This window comes from Quercus suber, unplaced genomic scaffold, assembly GCF_002906115.3.
Source record: "Quercus suber isolate HL8 unplaced genomic scaffold, Cork oak 2.0 scaffold_793, whole genome shotgun sequence".
Classification (NCBI taxonomy): domain Eukaryota; kingdom Viridiplantae; phylum Streptophyta; class Magnoliopsida; order Fagales; family Fagaceae; genus Quercus; species Quercus suber.
Genome location: NW_027070229.1, coordinates 119,226 through 126,001, shown reverse-complemented (window position 1 = coordinate 126,001; position 6,776 = coordinate 119,226).

The window sequence follows — 6,776 nt, the reverse complement described above, 5'->3', positions numbered from 1 at the left end:
AACCGCAATTAAATAATGCTGACCCATATTATACTCTTGTAAATTTCGTTTAATGATTCTTATTTCTTATAATGACTCTTAACATGGGAAACACCCATTTACTGGAATGACCCACTTATTCATTGTTTGATGTGTACCTTTCTTGTTTCCAATCCTTTATATGGGAAACGTACCGAATTTTGTGCATGTGTTGGCATTAGCGAGAACATGGGGCATAGATTTGCGAGATATGAGTTTTTCTCTTTGTGCCAAAAATATAGGAAACTTTTTCAAATTAGATTTTAATTATAGGCTAATTTTGGGCTGTGTCCACTTAAATTTAATTTTGTACAAAATGAGTTAATGAACACAAAATACTAAGAGTCCAATATTAATGAACTGCAAATTTTTTTTTTAAATCAATCATATATTTAATCAATAAAAATCACCAAACAACAAAAAGCATCACACATTTTATCTTATTAAAAATTAGAATAAAAATGATTATAAGTAGTATTAAACTCAAACAAGATTTTTAACATGTATCTAATTATATTTATTTTTTATAATAATTTGATTAATTATATACATTTTTATGATTAAAAAATGTGTTTATTTTTAAATGCTTTCATACGTATGCATGGGTTACAAGTTAGTATATATTTAAAGCCAAAATTAAGAGAAAATCTAATTAGATTTCAAATTAGAGCTTAATTTTGTGTCATGTGTTCAATTTGATTTTTTTTTTTTTGTGCCAATTGAGTACAAAATCCAAAAAGTCCAAAATTAATAATCCTAAAAAAAAAAAAAAAATACAAATCATCATTTTCATAGGTTCCCCCCATAATCCTAGAAAACCTCCTAGCTAGGTCCTCTCTCTCTCTGTTTCAACATCTTTTGTGCCTCCAAGACCTAGAGACTCTAACCCAAATAGACTCAATCACTAAGAGAAACTGAAGTGGAGTATAAAGCAAACAGAAAGAAAAGGAGAATTAACAAACAAGTTGTAACCTATATCCTCGTTGCAAGTTCTTGGTTCTTGTAGGGAACTTGGGCACTTAAAATATAAGTAGTTGCATACAAATATACAAATAATTTACACACAAAGGAGAAGAGAGAAATGAAATGAATAGGGTGTAGTAAGTCTCACCATAGATCTTTTGAAACTACAAAATCTCAAATCAATACAAAACAAACAAGAATTGGTTGAATCTATCAATGATTAAATAAAAATGAAGAATTCATGGCAATGGTATTTTTTTTTTTCTTTTTGATATTGTTGTTGGACCGTTGGTTTAATAATTAAGAGTCTTAAGCTTGAGATATTTTCGCCCTTAAATATTGAGGTCGTTTTTCATTTTTGCCATTTAAGTTTTAAATTTTTTATTTTGACAATTTATATTAGATTTGTTTTCATATTTGCCTTTTATATTTCAAATTTTTATTTTGACCCTTCATATTTAATTTGGGCCCTTTATATTCCTTTTTTTTTTTTTTTTTGAGAATCTATATTCCAAAATTTTCATTTTTTATAAAAGCTAAAATGACAGATCTAAATGAAAATTTTGAAACATAAAGGACCAACATAAAATCATAATCAAAGATGAAAGGTCAAGATAAAAAATTTAAATGTAAAAAGCCAAAACAAAAATAGCTTCAATTTTTCAGGGTGAAGACGTAAAGTATATTCACAAGAACTTTTTCTTTCTTTTATAGATTACTTGCAAGTACATTGTGTTACATACATAGAATATTTATATATATATATATATATATAAATAGTTTTTTTTTTTTAAGTAAAGTTTCAACCAATAACGTCCGCTTCTGATGATTGTCTTTTATCATCAGATCAAGACACCAATTGGTCTTTGGTGTAAACACGGATAGAATCTCAAATATCTTATTTAATAATAAGAGACTTTACTAATTGAGTTAACTGGAACTCACTTAAAAATAATATAATAGTTGATAAGGAAACCCACAATGGTGTGACAACAAATGTATTTTTTTGGTGTGGTCAGACTATCAAGTAACTAGCTTAGGTTTAGTGCTTCTATGTGTTGAATTTGTTAAAATATGAACACTTGTTAAAAACTTGTCACATCTCCATATCTGAATGGGATCATGTACACAAAAATACTAGACTCAAAAGACTTGACTCTTTGTCGCTCTTATGAGTACTATAATGCGTGTTTTATTTTGTTTTTTTTTTTTTTTCCTCAAAATTAGAGATTTGAAGATTGATTTTGCTTTTATTTTTTTGGGGTAATTTACAATTTACCCACCTGTGGTTTGGCCGAAATTTAAGTTACCTACCTGTGATTTGAAATTTAACACTTTACCCACCTGAGGTTAGCTCAAATAGAGTTCTGTAACCCACATCTGTTAAAAATAGGGCTAAATGTGTAATTTTACTTTACTTTTATATCTCTCTCCTCCAAAAGCACAAAAAAATATAAAAATATAATATCTAATAAGATCAAACAGATGTTGGTAAAGTTTTTTTTAAAAAAAAATTATATACAACTGCATAAAGTCTTGCTTCGTCATTGATTTACTGGGTTGTATACACTAATGTACTTCTTAACATGTTGTTGTCACTCCTTTGTATATGTTCAAATACATTGGAATTTCTCATTGATTTGTTTCATTGCTGGTTAAGTTTTAGAGTGACTTTATAGTTCCAATACTAGATTAAAGTAGTATATCTATAGGATTTGTGATCATAAACTTGAAACTTGTTTCAAGGGACAACTGGGAATCTTTAAAGGAGTGGGCACAGCTGCTTTGAAGGACAGCCCTCCAATGTCTAGAGAACAATATTGAACATAACGCCAAATATAATTGCTTGTGATTGAAAAGCATTGTGTAGTTTTGTCTTTTAATTTGTTGATAATGTTTACAGCTACTAATCTTATTTTGCTGAGAAGCATGTTTTTCTTGAAATCTCCCACTCAACTAGTCTATGTAACGTCACTGGCCCACTACTTACAACCTTTCTTTCGGCCTTCATTTATTTCAGAGTATCCAATCCACACAGAAAATGTAAATCATTAATCACTGGTACCTTGGTACATTGATTTGCATGTAGGAAGTTTGTTTGTGGACTCGACCAAAGAATGAGAGTGGACTTTAGCTTAGGCAAAGGAAGCTTTTCTTTTAAATTTTTTTTTTTTCAAAACCTTACCAACATCTTTTTGATCTTACATTTTTATGTTTTTTTTTGTATTTTTGGAGGAGAGAGACATAAAAGTATAACAAAATTACATATTTAATCCTGTTTTTAATAAATATGAGTTACGGAATCCTAACTGAGTTAACCTCAGGTGAGTAAAGTGTCAAATTTTAAATTATAGGTAGGCAACTTAAATTTTTACCAAACCATTGGTAGGTAAGTTATAATTTGCCTTTTTCTTTTTTTCTTTTTTCCTTTTGAGAGAAGAAGATGGGGTTTTGCTTTGGAATCAACCATTTCACACCGGGTGGTTTTTCCTTTGTCATTACTATTTTTTAACACAAAAGCTTTGAAAGTTATTAATAAATCTCGAAATTTTATATGAGAGTTTAACAGAAAAACTTCTGATAGAAAGAAAAATGTGAGAGAAGCAAAGAAATAGATATAGAAGTGAACATACCTTTTGAGTGCTGGACCATTGAAAATCCTCTTGAGGCAGTAGTGAAACAGAAACTCCAAAATGTATCTATTTCTGCCTTCTCTAATCTAATAATACAATCGGAATTTTTCAAGTTCTACTTGAAGAAGGATGGAGAGGTGCCAGTTTGATCATTAATGCAATCTGTGGTTTTAAAAATTTGAAGAAGGAAAAGAGATGTTGATAAGGATGGTGAGATGTGTGTTAGTGGGATGTTTTGGATTTGTTCACGTTGAAAGGATGGGAACGGATGAACCAGAGCTATTGATTTTTGAGTGATTTTTTTTATTTATTCATATTTGTACACGCATTTGGTATAATTTTAAATTTTAAATTTTTTAAAGATGAAGAGGTATATAATATAATTTTATTTTAATGATAAATCCATAAAAATGAGATTGCACTATTGAAGATTACTGGATTGTGATATGAGATATTTTTTAATAAATAATAATAATCCCTTAAATTAAAAATTTGATAGGTTTTATAAAAGAAAAATTAGAAAGCGATAATGATAAGTTAATGAATAATAATCATAACCTAAAAAATAAAACTAGGCAAAAAAATTAATGAATTTTTAGGGAAAAAGTAATGAATAATTTCATTCCAAGTTATATAGATTTGATAAATTTCAAATTAAACTGTTACCAAAAATGATAACCTTGGGAGATTTAAAAAATATAGTGGTTGAGAATTTGAAAAATATAGTTGCTAGAAATGAAAAAATGAAAAAAAAAAAATTTACCCAGTACTTGACTTCTTAAAAGTAAAATACCATACAAAAAGAAAAAGATAAAGAAAAAGATAAAAATAAATCACTCCACAGTTCACACTCTAAATACTAATTACTATCTTAAATATTTATAATCTACTTAATAGTATAAAATTTACAAAAGAAAAACAAAAGTGAAAAAAAAAAATTACCCAATACTTGATTTCTTGAAAGTAAAGTACCATACAAAAAAAAANTGCAGCTTAAACATGTCAACCTTGGCATAAAACAAAGCCTACTCTAATCCTAAAACTGAAAATCAATGAATAAGCATACCATATGTATGTGTGTGTGTATATGTATTGTATGGCATACGACCACAGACCCATTTATCTTGGGCCCAGGCCAAAATAGGACCATAAATATTGTCAGGCCCAGCCCAGTGTCATGACCGACTCATTATTCATAAGCTTGACACGTGAATGCCACCACGTGTAGAATTGGTAGGTATCCATGTGATGGGTAGAAATGCCTCAGCAGCTTGGGAGTGCCATGGGGAATTGCGCTACCAAGCAATCTTTTGGAGGCTGGCGCCAGTTCCAACGTCCTTGATGTCATTCCCAATTAAGCATATTCCTTGTCAGGAATAATCAATTTGGCCCCACCCACACAAGCGGAATAAGGTAATCATGATTCCCCCACTAACCTTAAGCTATAATAGAGAAAGTAAGGAGGTAAAGGGGTTGGATACTAGAGAGAGGAAGAAGAGAGAGAGAGAACACATTTGTAGCTTGAGAGAGCTTAATGAGGGAAAGAGGGAGGCTAGGCTGTGCAAGGCAATTCTTTCTTAAAGCTCGACTGGGAGCTACCCAAAGTAGGAAACCCATTACCCACTATATAAGTAAATTGTGTGCCAACCCTAGGTCTGGTCTAATAAGGGAGATTTGGGTACGTACATATATATACACACACTAGGATTATTCCCATGCATTGCACAATATTAGCTATAAACTTTTAATATAATTTTACTAAGAAATAATAAATTACAAATCACTTGAATCTAGATTATATAAAGTGCATATAAAGTATTTTGATTCCTAAAATTCAATACTATCTTTCATATAAATTATATTGATTGTGTTTTGAGTTTTTACTACACCAGTAAAAACAGTGAAACTCTCCGCTGCCTATATGGAGAAGATCTTTCTTCTTCAATGAAATGGTGAGGCCAAAATTTACATGCTAAAAGGAGGGAAAAAGTATCAAGCAATCACACAACATAATATATAAAAAAATTCCTAAATTTAATAATTAAAAACCTTTGGAAACTTAACCAAAGTATTTCATTTTTCAAAAAAAAAAATATATATATATATGATATATATATAATTCTCTTATAACTTATCGGTTGTCTTATAATGACATTTTTGTAGTGCACACTATAATATTACTAACAACAAAAATAAAAATGATAAATAGTAACATAAAAAATTTACTATTCAAGAAAATTAATTTAATCTAATAACACACATATAAGCATAACTCAAATACAACCTAGAAATAAAAAGATGAAACCCTTGTTGTAGGAGGAAATACAAAATTTGATCATTCTTAAATAAAAAATAGATAAAGCCTATGAGGAGAGAAAAAAAATATTAGTAAAAATAATTCATAAATTCAAAAAAAAAAAAAATATATATATATATATATAAATTTGTAGGATAAAAAAGAAGAGTAGCAATAAAAGAATAAATCTCCATACCTTTAAATTTATATGGGCTTATATAATGAATTTTATGGATTTAAAATTGCATTTATGACTTGTAGGGTCAGTTTTGGTAGCCCAAGCCCGAATGATATGGGTTGAAGGCCCAGCGGACCCAGGACAATAAATTTGTAGAGAATGGGCAAAAGAGCTAGGCTGATTATGAAGCACACAATGGTTGGCTAGGTTATTTGCAGTGATGATAATATGAACTAATGCTCGAACAACTCCATGAATGAATATCCAAAGAGATGTTTTACTAAGTGGACTGATTACAATATTTAGAGTTACAGTAAAGTTTTTCTCTCTCTTTTTCTCTCTCTCTTCCGTCCCCCATTATCAGGGACCCTTCTTCTTTATATAGCATCCTCTCCTATCATCTCTATCGTTCACCTGTTCTTCATCTACGTATCTACTCAAGTGCATGTCACATCATGTGTCTACTTTAGTTCTTTGTGAGTGGCGGTAGCCGAGGTTACACTGTTCAGGGGTCTTCTCCACATAAATGCGGCCAGAAAAGATGTTGTAGTGCATTAAATGCGGTGGTAGCAGCTTTTCCTTTAGATATTTTTTAAGTTTTGATTATCTCTAGATCCACCTAAAACTTATCATTATCATTGGGATTGCTAGGAAGATTATTCGGACATTCCACACGTTTGTTTGATCA